Here is a 12,580-nt window from a genome sequence, read left to right as displayed (position 1 = left end):
TCCCCCACACCACATCACCCCTTCCTACAAAGAAGCTTCCGGGATTAGGCCAGAGGGACAGTATTTTAAACAAGCCTTATTAAAGGCACAGGAAGAAACCATTCTGATGTGCAGCAAGAAAAGCAAATATGTTAGGCGACCAGATTGGCTTTCCAGGGACATCTTTGGTGAGCTTAAACACAAAAAGGAAGCTTATAAGAAGTGGAAAGTGTGTTGTTTTATATGCTGCTTGTAATTATTAGAACTGGGAATACTGGCTGTTGGGAATCTGGAAGCACAGGAAACAGGAAGGAGGGGGGAGGAGATGGGCCACGCCTGAGTGAGAGCTACAGAGGAGAGCAGCAGCAGCTTTGTTAAGAGGTTTCACCTTTGTTAAATAAAGGCCTGTTGAAGTTTGTTACTACCTTGCTTGCATTACACAACATTTTGGTGACGAGGATGGATCTTCTGCCTCTGAACCCTCTGGCACCCTTTCTGCAAAGGCCAGGTGAGCCTCCAATTGCTTTTACTGCCTGAATCCATATGTTTGAGACTTATCTGCTTGCAATCAGTACTACAGAGATTTCTGAAGTAAGAAAGCATGCTCTGCTAATCCGCTGCCTTGGAGTAGAAGGGCAGCGTATATTTTACACTTTTCCCCTTGCAGATGATAAATATGAGATTGCACTCATTGCATTAAAGAACTTTTTTGTGCCAAAAGTGAATGTAGTAGCTAATCGTTACAGATTTCGCCAGCATGAGCAGAAACCAGGGGAGACTATAATGCAATAGGTTGCTTCTCTGAGGAGTCTGACTGTAACTTGTGACTTTGGGAATATAGCAGATGAGATGATTAGAGACCAGCTCATTGAGAAAACAACCATGCTTTGTCTAAGAGAACGCTTGCTTCTAGAACCACAAATTACACTGGAAAAAGCAATAACCGTTGCTACCCAGATTGAGTCAGCTATAGCAGAAGCCAAAATAATGAGCATGGATACAGGAGGTCCAGTCCAGGCTCTGACTCCTTTGCAGAAAAGTCCACAATTGCTGCAGACAAACAGGGGAAAACTAATGAAAAACTAAATTCCAGTACATGGCTGTCTGTCAGCAACAGTGACTTTTGGTGATTGTTGTGTAAATGCAGAGTTCTACATTGTCCACAAAGGCACTCCTATCCTTGGCAGAGATTTATTGGCTGCTTTAAACCTCAGGGTAGTTAATGGACGAATTGATCTTCCTCAGCAAAGCACTCCTGAAGTACACACGCCAGTTTCATCTGGGACCCAAGACCAGGTTGAGGAGAAACTTGGCTGTGCTTATGGGTTTGTGCATAAAGTTAAAATGCGACATAATGTGATGCCTGTATAACAGAAGTTACGGCGCTTACCATTTTCAGTCAGGGAAGCTCTTTCAGAGGAACTTAAAAAACTTGTTCAGAAAGACATTATTGAAGAGATTGACTCCTCGGAATGGGTTTCACGTATAGTAGTGACACAGAAGAAGGATGGAGGCATTCGCCTTTGTGTGGACTTAAGGGAGCCAAATAAAGCTATTGTGATTGACAGCCACCCTCTTCCTCACATTGAAGAAGTACTTTCAGAACTCTGTGGAGCAAAGATGTTTTCTACTCTTGACTTGCAGAGTGCATACCACGAGGTTATGTTGCATGAAGATAGCAGAGACCTCACAGCATTTATTACACATGAGGGACTATTTCATTTTAAATGGGTTCCATATGGTCTTGCATCTGCCCCAAGTGCCTTCCAAAAATGACATAATTGATTCTGAAGAATCAACATGGAGTTCAGTGCTATTTGGGTGATATTATCGTGTTTGGAAATACTTCTGAGGAGCATGAAAATAACCTGCAGTCTGTACTAAACTGCATCAGCACAGCAGGCCTCAAGCTCAATATGTCTAAATGCAAATTTAGACAAACATAACTCTCCTTTCTGGGGCATACAATTTCACTGGCTGGACTAAAACCTGATCCAGATCATATCCTAGCAATTTCAAATGCTCCTCCTCCATCAGATTTGCAAACCTTACGTTCCTTCTTGGGTCTAACCTCCTGGTATGCAAAATTCATTCCCAATTATGCTTCTGTCATTGAACTGTTATGAGAATTACTACGGAGAAGTGCAACGTTGGTGTGGACAACGGATGCACAAGCTAGTTTGGAAACTGTGAAAGACTTGACTGTACATAGTCCAGTACTTGCACTATTCAGTTCTGCATTGCCCACAATTTTGACTACTGATGCTTCTGATTATGGACTTGGGGCTGTCCTCACACAACTTCATGAGGACAACACAGAGAGGACTGTTGCATTTGCTTCAAGGACACTGAGTGATACTGAGAGAAAATATTCTACAGTTGAAAAAGAAGCACTTGTTTGTGTCTGGACTACTGAAAAATGGAGAACTTACCTGTGGAGCTGCACATTCAAGTTGTGCACAGACCACAGCCCTTTGACAACATTGCTAACCGTAAAAAGACTGGGAAGAGCAGGGAATCGTATTGCTAGATGGTCTGCAAGAGTACTCTCTTTCAATTATGAACTGGAATATAAGCCTGGAAACCAAAATGTGATAGCTGATTGCCTTTCTTGCCTGCCTTTGTCTTCACTAGATGGTACACTGGAGGATGAGGATGAAGCAGTTGCACTTATTACAACCACTCTTACTGCAGTAACAAGAGAGCAATTCCAAGCTGCTTGTTCAGCATGTCCAGTTCAACAAAAGCTATGGGAATTTCTGACAAAGAGATGGCCCAGTAACCCTAAAAACCTTGACCCAGTTTTGCTGCCTTATTTTAGAATTCGGGATGAACTTTCTTTGCTTGATGGGTGTATGCTACGAGATACACACCTGCTACTTGTGCCAGAAGAATTACAGCCAAAACTCATATACCTGGCACACAATACTCATCAAGGTATTGTCAGAAACAAACAACGACTACGAGATCTGTATTGGTGGCCAGGGATGGACTCCCACACTGAAGCAATCATAAAATCCTGTGTCACTTGCCAAATGTATGATAAGACGGCAGTGACATATACCCCACCATTACAGTCTGTTCCTCTTCCTGATTCTGCATGGAAAAAAGTTGCAATTGACATCGTAGGACCCTTTGATACTGCTCCAATTGACTGTCGTTATGCCATCACTTTAATAGACTATTTGGCTATGTCTACATTGGCACCCCTTTCGGAAAAGGGATGCTAATGTAGCACTTTGGAATAGGCAAATCCGCGGGGGATTTAAATATCCCCCGCGGCATTTGCATTAACGTGGCTGCTGCATTTTTCCGGCTTGGGGAAAAGCCGGAGAAAAGCGCCAGTCTAGTCATTATTCTCCGGAAAATAAAGCCTTTTCCGGAGGATTTCTTATTCCTACTTTCCTACTTGAAAGTAGGAATATGAAATCCTCCGGAAAAGGCTTTATTTTCTGGAGAATAACGTCTAGACTGGCGCTTTTCTCCAGCTTTTCCCCAAGCCGGAAAAAAGCGGCAGCCATGTTAATGCAAATGCCGCGGGGGATATTTAAATCCCCCGCGGATTTGCCTATTCCAAAGTGCTACATTAGCATCCCTTTTCCGAAAGGGGTGCCAATGTAGACACAGCCTTTCAGTAAATGGCCTGAAGTGGCGTTTACATTGCAAATTTCTTCTGCTACAGTAATTAAGTTCCTCTCTACAGTTTTTAGCAGGGAAGGTAACCCCAAAGAACGGGTTTCAGATAATGGTAGTCAATTTACTTCCATGGAATTTGAAACTTTTCTAGCAGAGAGAAACATTTTACATAGAAGATTGTCCCTGTATTACCCTCAAGCCAGTGGGGAAATCGAAAGATTTAACAGAAGTTTGAAAGAGAGTTTGCAAATGGCTAAACTAGAAGGGTGCTCGTGGATAACCTTCACTACTGATTTCTTGCAAGCTTACAGGGCTACATGACATGCCACAATGCAAAGATCACCCGCAGAGTTACTGCATGGAAAACATGAATACTAAACTGAACATTGCTGGATTGTTAAAGACACCAAATGAGGATGCTGTGAGAAAAACAGTTGAACAGAAGCAAACAAAGTATAAGGCATTCACAGACAAACGGCGGGGTGCTAAGGAACCTATGTTTGCGTGTGGTTCCTTCGTTAGAGTAAGAAAACCTGGAATTTTATGCAAAGGGGACCATAAATTCACATCTCCTCTTAAAATCATAGAAAAGAAAGGACCTTACACCTATTGACTTTCTGATGGGCGGGTATGGAATGCTTCTTATCTTGTACCTGCCTATGCATCAAGAGGAGATGATGCCAACACCTAGCCCACGTTGTATGACTTCACCGTAGCAGCAACACAACAAGACATTGCACTGGAACCGAGATTTGAGAGACGGTCTGTCAGACCTAGACAATCACCTGTCTGGACTAGGGAATATGTTATGTAGTATTTACGGTGTTTTCAGTGTACTATTTCTGCCAACAGTATAGTGTCTTGTTCCATATTTCTTGCTGTGGTTGGAACAACAATGTTTATTTTATAATTGGGAGAGCTTCATAAGAGAGGAGGGAATATGGTGTTTTACATGCTGCTTGTAATTATTAGAAGTAGGAGCACTGGCTGTTGGGAATCTGGAAGCACAGGAAACAGGAAGGAGGGGGGAGGAGATGGGCCAGGCCTGAGTGAGAGCTACAGAGGGGAGCAGCAGCAGCTTTGTTAAGAGGTTTCAGCTTTGTTAAATAAAGGCCTGTTGAAGTTTGTTACTACCTTGCTTGCATGATACAACAGAAACTTGACAGAAGACTAGGGAGGAGTATAAATATATTGCTTGAGAATGCAGGGGAGTTATCAGGAAGGTGAAAGAGCAATTGGAATTGCAGCTGGCAAGGAATGTGAAGGGGAACAAGAAAGGTTTCTACAGGCATATTAGCAATAAGAGGGTGATCACTCTGATGGGGCCCTTACTGGATGAGGGAGGAAATCTAGTGACAGATGATGTGAGAAAAGCTGAAGTACTCAATGCTTTCTTTGCCTCTGTCTTCACGGACAAGGCCAGCTCTCAGACAAATGCACTAGGCAACACAGTACGGGAAGGAGGTGGACAGCCCTTGGTGGGGAAAGAACAAGTTAGGAACTATTTAGAAAAGCTAAACATACACAAATCCATGGGCCCAGATTTAATGCATCCGAGGGTACTGAGGGAATTGGCAAATGTCACTGCAGAATCTTTGACCATTATCTTTGAAAACTCGTGGAGATCGGGAGAGATCCCGGATGATTAGAAAAAGGCAAATGTAGTGTCCATCTTTAAAAAAGGGAAGAAGGACAATCCAGGGAACTACAGACCAGTCAGCCTTACCTCATTCCCTGGAAAAATCATAGAGGGGATCCTCAAGGAATCCATTTTGAAGGATTTGGAAGAGGGGAAAGTGATGAGGAATAGTCAAAATGGATTCACAAAGGACAAGTCTGAGTGCCTGACCAATCTGATTAGCTTCTATGATGAGGCTCTGTGGATATGGGAAAGTCGTGGATGTGTTATACCTTGACTTTAGAAAAGCTTTTGATACGGTCTCCCACAATATTCTTGCCAACAAGTTAAGGGAATATGGATTGGATAAATGGACTATAAGATGGATAGAAAGCTGGCTACACTATCGGGCCCAACGGGTAGTGATCAACGGCTCGATGTCAGATTGGCAGTCAGTTTCTCGCAGAGTGCCCCAAGGATCGGTTCTTGGACTGGTTTTGTTCAACATCTTTATTAACGATCTGGATGAGTGGATGGATTGCACCCTCAGCAAGTTTGCAGACGACACTAAGCTAAGGGGAGAGGTAGATACACTGGAGGGAAGTGATGGGGTCCAGAGTGACCTGGACAGATTAGAGGATTGGGCCAAAAGAAATCTGATGAGGTTCCACAAGGAGAAGTGTAGAGTCCTGCACTTGGGACGGAAGAATCCCAAGCATTGTTACAGGCTGGGGACTGAATGGCTAAGTAGCAGTTCCACAGAAAAGGACCTGGGACAGTAGATGAGAAGCTGGATATGAGTCAACAGTGTGCTCTGGTAGCGAAGAAGGCTCGTGGCATATTAGGGTGCATTAGGAGGCGTATTGCCAGCAGATCCCGAAAAGTGATTATTCCCATTTATTCAGCTCTGGTGAGGCCACCTCTGGAGTATTGTGTCCAATTCTGCCCCCCCCCCCCCACTATAGAAAGGATGTGGACTCATTGGAGAGGGTTCAGTGGAGGGCGACCAAAATGATTAGGGGGCTGCACATGACCTATGAGGAGAGACTGAGAGATTTGGGTCTGTTTAGTCTGCACAAGAGAAGAGTGAGGGAGCAGCCTTCAACTTCCTGAAGGGAGGTTCCAAAGAGGATGGAGAGAGGCTGTTCACAGTAGTGACAGATGGCAGAACGAGGAGCAATGGTCTCAAGTTACAGTGGGAGAGGTCTAAGTTGGATATTAGGAAAAACTATTTCACCAGGAGAGTGTTGAAGTACTGAATGGGTTACATAGGGAGGTAGTGGAATCTCATTCCCTAGAGGTTTTTAAGTCTCGGCTTGACTAAGCCCTGGCTGGGTTGATTTAGTTGGGATTGGTCCTGCCTTGGGCAGGGGGCTGGACTGAATGACCTCCTGAGGTCTCTTCCAGCCCTATGATTCTATGACAGGAAAATTCTGCAAGGTGATTTGAACCCAGAGTTACTATCGGTGTAGAGACTTAGAGTGCGTCTAGACCGCACAGCTTTTCCAAAGAAAGTCACTTACATTCACACTGCAATCATGTTCTTTCGAAAAAAACCCGAAAGAACGCAGGGTTTTTTCCAACATTGGTAAACCTCATTTTACGAGGAAGAACGCCTTTTCCAAATGATCTCTTTCAGAAAAAGGTCTGTGTGGACAGGGAAGAGGGAATTTTTTCGAAAGAAAAGGCCTCCAGGAAAAAGCACAGGTGCCTTGGTGGCCACTCCGTCCAAACTAATCACAGCTCTATAGTTCCTGTGTCTTGTCAGCTCTTAAAGCTGAAGGCACCCTGTACTAGCCTTGTGGCAGGAAGCTGGCCTTGCAGCAGGAACTTGAGCACGCAGCTCTGACTGCCAAAGGCCTGCTGACCCTTGGCACAGTCACAAGCCCCCTGAAACACTTCCAGTCCACACAGGGAGCAGCACCAGGGCTCAGAGGACCCACCCAGGGGCACCAAATGCTGGGTGCCTTCCTGGACCGAGCCGGAGATCCCGTCCCTCGTGGATCTATGGTGGGAGTAGAAGACCTTGAAGGATCTCTGCTCCAAGCACAGAAATGCGGACATTTATGGACGCATGGCTGAAGGTCACAGGACACCACCCCCGCACCCTCGACCAAGTCCGGAGCAAGGTCAAGGATCTCCAGCAAGGGTAAGCCCAGGCCAGGGAGTGCAGCGCTCGCTCCAGGGCAGGACCACACTCCTGCTCATACTATACCGAGCTGCACCAGATCCTGGGGGGTGGGGAAGACCTTTCCCAACCCATTCTGGTGGACCTTTCCCAACCCTGGGTCGCCAGCCTGAGTTCCTAAAGGAGGAGGAGGATGACAACAACCAACAGCAGCTGCAGGAGGAGGAGGACACTGGTAGCGTGGTCACCTTCACACTGGAGCAGATACCACAGGCCCTGGACATCTCCCAGGCATCATCTGGCACAGGGGAGGGATCATCGGGCGAGTGCTCTCAGTTTGTCACACACACAAGGTGAGGGAGGCGGGCTCAGAGGGGATGGGGTATGATTGTCACTCGGCCAGCTGGACCTGGACAAGCATGTGCAGCAGCAGTGTGCAGCACGTGGTCTCAGGAGCCAGCCCCAGAGCACATACAGGCTGCTGCTCACAGGCTGGGGGGAGGCCCCACACATGTCTGACCCCTTGGAGGGATGTCCTCCCCCCTCCAGCCACCACCAGAAGCAGGCTGGGCACAAGGGCACACGCATGACCCCACACAGACTGAGGAGTGCTGTACATAGCACACGATCATGCCTGCACACACGAGGCACCGCCTGCTCCCGTGGACAGCGCTGCCAGGTGCAGGTGTGTGTGCGAGCCCTAGGGAGGGCCAAGCTGCTCCAGGCCCCTCTCCTTCATGTGAGATCTCACTGTAGCGGAACACTTCCCTGGGCTGCTTGTCCATGGGGGCAGGGGAGGAGGCAAGGGAACAGGCAGCATCTAAAACACCACGCATGGCCTTGCTTATGGACCTTGCTCACCGAGGAGGGCATGGCCTCAGGGACAATGTCTGCTTGGATGATTGATCACGTCTCCCTCTTGTCCTCCACAGCCAGACCAGCTGCTGCTGAGGGGCGATCCACACCATCAGAGGCAGCTGCCCAAACCCGGGGGAGCCACAAGCGATGGAGGGTACACAAAGACCTCATGCGGGAGCACGTAACAGTCCTGCATGACATGCAGCAGACCCTGGCCCAATAGGTCCCTGATGACACCAATTGGTGCAATCGCACGAGGGACCAACTTGTGCAGCAGGGCAAAACATGTGTGCCACCATCCGGGAAGTGATGGCACTCCTGGCTCCTCTTCCCACTCCTACTTCTCCCACCCCACCCCTGCTCCCACCACCCCTTCTCCCCCTGCCATGCCCATGCCCCATTCCCCTGCCCCCCTGGCATACCTGACTCCACTCTCGCCCCCCCCCCCCCCGCCTGCCCCTCTCTTCTCCCAGGCTCCACCCAACCCCGAGTTCATCGAGGTCCCTAGACCCGAGGCAGCACTGTGGATAAATTCTTTTTAACATTTCTATATAACCATGTATCTTTCTCATATAACTTTGTATTGAGAAATTTTATAAATAGAGATCTTGTCCTTTTAGATATATCTTTATGTTAAGCTTTTTTATAGAATCCCTTGTATTAAGAGAAACCTTGTATCCAGTCTTTTCCATAGAAACTTTGTATCAAGCCCTTTGTGTTATAGTCCTTAGGAACAGTTAAGGTAAAGAAAAATGTCTTTTTCTAGGAGTAGGATAGATCTCTCCCCTTTCATGGATTGCCCTGTTGAAATGAATGAGGTGTGAAAGGTGAAGCCCTGAAAGGTGAGCACCTCCAGAAACAGTTGCAAGGGAGAAGGGCTGGGAGCCAGATCCAAAGACAATAAGACTTGTGAAGTGAGCTCTTGAAAAGAAGATTGGACATATAGATGGCCTTGGGAGTCAAGCAACAAGGGCCCGAAGGGCCCTCTTTGAAGCAGCATTAAAAAAGGTGTCACAAGTATCTCACTGCATACATAGATGATGACTAACTAGCTGCATGAGAGGGATAAATATGAGGCATCTTGCAGAGGGACCTCAGGTTTTCATCTTGTCAACACTGGAGCATCGATCCGGATCAGCAGAAGCCTGGATCCACCCCTCCCCCATCTAACTCACCTGGCCAGTGTAGTTAGGGGGAGCAACTATTGGTAACAATAAGACGGAGTGTGCTTGTATGTGTGTGTGTATGAGTAATGCGTGTAATTGATTGATCTATGTATGTTCAATAAATGTGGCATGTTGCTTTTACCCCCCTGAAAAAGATTCCAGGTGCTTCTTGTAAGCACAACATTTTGGTGGAGAATGCAAAAGGGGAAAGATACCATGAGCATTTACAGGGTAATGAAAAAAAGTATTGAGAAGTATTGAAATATATTATATTTATATTATTTGTGTTGCAGTAGCACCTGGGTGTCAGACCCCATTGAGCTAAGCAATATACAAACACAGAGCAAATCCCATCCCCCAGGGGCTTCACTCAAAGATAGTTCAGATATTCATAGTGAGTAAATTCAGCAAATGAAAGGGTTTTGTTTTTTCTGGTGCTTGATGTCTACAAATGCATGCAACATTTGCAAGCATTGTCAGAATAGCTCTGCAAACAAATTTCAGCCTGTGGTGTTCATCCGCTTCACTGGGTTTTCTTTCTACTTCCTGACTGGATGCTTGAACTAACTCATGATGACTAGTTAATATTTCAGATCACGCTGTAAGAAAGAACGGCCACCACTCAAATCTTTGAGAACAAAATCCAAGCTGTGTCAATATTTGCCCGATAACAGAGGGTACAAATGCAATCCAACTACCCATATTCCTGGAATTTGAATGAATGTTCTCAAATGTTGTTTTTGCAATATTCAACCAGTTCTGGTAATGATGTTTCCTAGCTTTGAAGGCCAGAAGGGATTATTTTGATCAGCTAGTCTGACTTCCTATGTAACAGAGGCAAGAAATGCAGGCATGCTGGATGAAATCCTAATCCATCAAGCTATAAGTGAATGAAACATAACATTATTTTAAAAGGTCACCCAATCTTGTTTTAAAGGCCTCACCTACATGTTTCTGTACCGATTTATTTCAATTAGTGAAGGAATTTTCTACTGATATAAGAACATAAGAACGGCCATAGGTCAGACCAAAGGTCCATCTAGCCCAGTATCCTGTCTGCCAGCAGTGGCCAGCACCAGGTGCACCAGGTGCACCAGAGAGGGTGAACCGAAGACAATGATCAAGCGATTTGTCTCCTGCCATCCCTCTCCAGCCTCTGACAAAGGCCAAGGACACCATTTTATCCCCTGGCTAATAGCCTTTTATGGATCTAACCTCTATGAAATTATCTAGCTTCTTTTTAAACTTTATTATAGCCTCCTCTGGCAAGGAGTTCCACAGGTTGACTACACGCTGTGTGAAGAAGAACTTTCTTTTATTAGTTTTAAACCCGCTCCCCATTAATTTCATTTGGTGTCCTCTAGTTCTTCTATTTAGGGAACTAATAAATAACTTTTCTTTATCTGCCCTCTCCACACCACTCATGATTTTATAAACCTCTATCATATCCCCCCTCAGTCTCCTCTTTTCTAAACTGAAAAGTCCCAGTCGCTTTAACCTCTCCTCATATGGGACCCGTTCCAAACCCCTAATCATTTTAGTTGCCCTTTTCTGAACCCTTTCCAAGGCCAAAATATCTTTTTTGAGGTGAGGAGACCACATCTGTACACAGTATTCAAGATGTGAGCGTACCATAGTTTTAAACAGGGGCAGTAAGATATTCTGGGTCTTATTTTCTATTCCTTTCTTAATAATTCCTAGCATCCTATTTGCCTTTTTGACCGCCGCTGCACACTGTATGGAAGTTTTCAGAGAACTGTCCACGATAACTCCAAGATCTCTTTCCTGATTTGTCGTAGCCAAATTAGCCCCCATCATACTGTATGTATAGTTGGGGTTATTTTTCCCGATGTGCATTACTTTACACTTATCCACATTAAATTTCATTTGCCATTTTGTTGCCCAATCACTCAGGCTGTGTCCAGACTCAGGGGTTTTTTCGGGAAAAGTAGCCTTTTCCCGAAAAAACTTCCCCTGCGTCCAGACTCAAGCCGCGTTCTTTCGAAATAATTTCGAAAGAACGTGGCTTTTCTTTCGATGGCGGTAAACCTCGTTTCACGAGGAAGAACGCCTTCTTTCGAAAGTTCCTCTTTCGAAGGAAGGCGTTCTTCAATGTAAATAGGGCTTCCTCGAAAGAGAGCATCCAGACTCGCTGGGTGCTCTCTTTCGAAAAAGCGGATTGCTCTTTCGAAAGATCCGCCTGCAGTCTAGACGCGATCTTTCGAAAGAGGCTCTTTCGAAAGATGCTTTCGAAAGAGCATCTTTCGAAAGAAGCCTGCAGTCTAGACATAGCCTCAGTTTGGTGAGATCTTCTTGGAGTCCTTCACAGTTTGCTTCTGTCTTGACTATCCTAAAAAGTTTGGTATCATCTGCAAACTTTACCACCTCACTGCTTACCTCTTTCTCCAGATCATTTATGAATAAGTTGAACAGGATTGGTCCTAGGACTGACCCTTGGGGTACACCACTAGTTACCCCTCTCCATTCTGAAAATTTACCATTTATTCCTACCCTTTGTTTCCTTTCTTTTAACCAGTTCTCAATCCAAGAAAGGACCTTCCCTCTTATCCCATGGCCATGTAATTTACACAAGAGCCTTTGGCGAGGGACCTTGTCAAAGGCTTTCTGAAAATCTAAGTATACTATATCTACTGGATCCCCCTTGTCCGCATGTTTGTTAACCCCTTCAAAGAACTCTAATAGATTAGTAAGACAGGATTTCCCTTTACAGAAACCATGTTGACTTTTGTCCAACAAATTATGTTCTTCTACATGCGTCACAATTTTATACTTTACTATTGTTTCGACTAATTTGCCCGGTACTGAAGTTAGACTTACCAGTCTGTAATTGCCAGGATCGCCTCTACAGCCCTTTTTAAATATTGGTGTCACGTTGGCTACCTTCCAGTCATTAGGTACGGAAGCTGGTTTAAGGGATAGGTTACAAACCGCAACTAATTGATATAATCCTCGGTGGAATTTATTCCATTATATCAGTACCAGTGCATCCCCATGGAAGTGTAGTTGGGGGGAGGGGATAAAGCAGGACAGATCTCCCTGAATTACGAACGAATTATGGACCAGACACTTGGCCGTAACTCGATCTGTTTGTAACTTGGACCCCATTGAGTTACATAGTGACCGCACTGTTCATAAGCACAGGTTGCGTTTGTAACTTGGAGACCGCCTTTACTA

This window comes from Pelodiscus sinensis, chromosome 9, assembly GCF_052426305.1.
Source record: "Pelodiscus sinensis isolate ZL-2025 chromosome 9, ASM5242630v1, whole genome shotgun sequence".
In the NCBI taxonomy this organism is placed as follows: domain Eukaryota; kingdom Metazoa; phylum Chordata; order Testudines; family Trionychidae; genus Pelodiscus; species Pelodiscus sinensis.
Note: the sequence above shows the minus strand (reverse complement) of the source record.